This window comes from Ixodes scapularis, unplaced genomic scaffold (assembly GCF_016920785.2).
Source record: "Ixodes scapularis isolate PalLabHiFi unplaced genomic scaffold, ASM1692078v2 PGA_scaffold1__304_contigs__length_218370807, whole genome shotgun sequence".
In the NCBI taxonomy this organism is placed as follows: domain Eukaryota; kingdom Metazoa; phylum Arthropoda; class Arachnida; order Ixodida; family Ixodidae; genus Ixodes; species Ixodes scapularis.
In genome coordinates, this window is record NW_024609846.1 from 218,014,901 (window position 1) to 218,017,400 (window position 2,500).

At 39.0% G+C, this 2,500-nt stretch overlaps 1 pseudogene; it reads right to left on the reverse strand.

Annotated features, from left to right (window-relative positions):
• LOC120849721 overlaps positions 1-2,500 on the reverse strand; it is an 8,593-nt pseudogene that overhangs the window by 3,898 nt on the left and 2,195 nt on the right.

Below are 2,500 nucleotides of genomic sequence, written 5' to 3' on the forward strand. Positions count from 1 at the left end.
GTATATAAATGAAGTACATTTTTAGATGATATATATGTTTGTGGATCATACCTATTAAATGATATTAAAGTTTTATTACTAGGATGAAAGTTCCATATGTCTACTGGGTATACTACTTCTTCTGGGGTTACCGTCCAACCATTGAGTAGATAGGGACAGAGAGTTCTAAGTGGAGAGTGGAAACAAGACTGAAAAATAAAGTTCTCTCCAACCTGTGCCACTCGAGGTATAACAGGTTTAATCCAATAAAAATAATAAAAAAATATAATAAATTAAATAAATAAAGCTAAATTGCTTTTGCCTTTTTTGTATAAAATTGCCAATTGGAAAAAGGGAAGAAGCGAAACCTCGCAATTGAACGGGCCTGTAAAAATCGCGGGGTTTTTTATTTTCTTTAAGTGTATTCTTAGAATCTCCTTTTCTATAGTTTGCGATTTATATTTCCCGTTGCAGTCCTTGTGTCTTGTTTCTGTTTCTTCTGGCTTGAGGTGTTTTCTTTAACTTGTGGTTTATTGTAAGCTGTAAAAAATGAGAAGTAAAATAAGTTAGTAAATCTATTAATATGTTTATTCATAAATATACCTGCTCATGTGTTCACCTGCTTTGTTCGTTTATAGCTATTGGTAATTGTCAGCTTAAATAAAGCTAATCGAAAAATGGTTTGGTCAAATAATTTTATCACTAATGAAATTTTGAAAAAGTTTTAAGTAATATGTTTTGAGAAAGCCTTATTCAAGCCCAGTGACCGGAATATCCGGACCGCCAGGCTCTCGCTTGTTTTGTAAAGTGAATTGATTTTTGATTGAGTGTTTCAAGATAAGAAGTGATTTTATAGTTATAATTGGTGAAACAGTGTTAACGCTAATAAATAAATGCAAAAGAAAGGATCTAAATATCTGTATATAGAGAGAGAATAAGACAATACAAATATACAATTATAATGGTGTGTGATGTCAAGTTGTGGGGTAACTACAGTGTAGAATATTGTCTAGATTGCGCCACAAAACAATTTGAATAATTTTGAAATCGATGCTTTGTTAGTAGGAAATAATTATTATGTGAAGTCCGTATTGGTTATGTACAGCTATTTACATGGTGCGAATGTAGAGAAATAATATTAGCGATGTGTGTGAAAACAGATTATGCTAGTGTTTGAGTGGTTACTTTCGGTGGAGTATTTATTACGATAAGCTAAGAATATATAACTTAAATTTTTTTTTTCAACTATATTTATTATTTTGTCATTTCTATCAATAATGTACTGATGTAAGGTGGGTACAAGGATAATTAGGGAAATAGTGGTTTTAAAGGTCAAAATAACGACATTAAAAGATGTGTTATTTTGAGAATATGGCAGTAACACTTGTGAAAGCACTTGCATCAATGAGTTTAGAATGATCCGTTTTGATGGGTATACTCTATTTTCATACTTAGTTTATGAATTCAGGCCATCCACATGATCTCCCAGTATACACATTTGTACATTATTTACATATTTACATTTTTTCTTCTATTTGGAAACATGGAGAATGTTAAGTTATATATTTTTTTTTCTTTTTGTAAAAAGAATGTTAAGGGTTACAATTACTGGCTTGTAAATTTTATATCTCATATCGAATTATCCACCATCTGTCCCTTTACTTTACAGTGGGAATCTCGTTAATCCATTCATGCGCGTCACTAATTAGATGACGAGGCATTTGGCTATTTTTTTTTCCTATTTACTCCCTTATCGTCGGGCAACTGAAGGGCACTATGGCTGGAACCCATTGGGGAACGCAACCGGCCGCTCCAGTCCCCAGTTCGGGAGATTTAACCGCCCAACTAGGGACCCAAACGTGACCCACCCAAGCCCAAAGTGTTAGTGGGATTAGGGGAGCCGAGTTACGCCCTCACCAGGCAAGCGAGAGAACCCCCCCGCCCCCGACAAAAGGAAGAAAATCGTATTATAACTCTTAATCGAGGAAGAGCGACCTCCAAAAACCCCCACAAGAGAGTCATAGTTACTCCCGCCGTTTACCCGCGCTTTGATGAATCTCTTCACGTTGACATTCAGAGCACTGGGCAGAAATCACATTGCGTCAACACCGACCAGCGGCCATCGCAATGCTTTGTTTTAATTAGACAGTCGGATTCCCCCGGTCCGTGCCAGTTCTGAGTTGACTGTTTTTTGCCGGCCGAAGCATAGCACTTTGGGCACGAAGCCCTCAGACGCCGCGCAGCTGAGGCTTTCCACAGGAAGGTCCCGACGCTGGTCCGGGCTTGGCCGCGCCGCGTGAACAGCGAGCCCCGCCCAGTCCCGGTGCAGTGCCGTTCCTGCTTCAGGTCCCCAGCCCGACCGGCTCAGTCCTCAGAGCCAATCCTTATTCCAAGGTTACGGATCCGTTTTGCCGACTTCTCTTACCTACATTGGTCCATCGACTAGAGGCTGTTCACCTTGGAGACCTGCTGCGGATGTGGGTACGGTCCGGCACGAAAATCACACTCCCTCACTCGGATT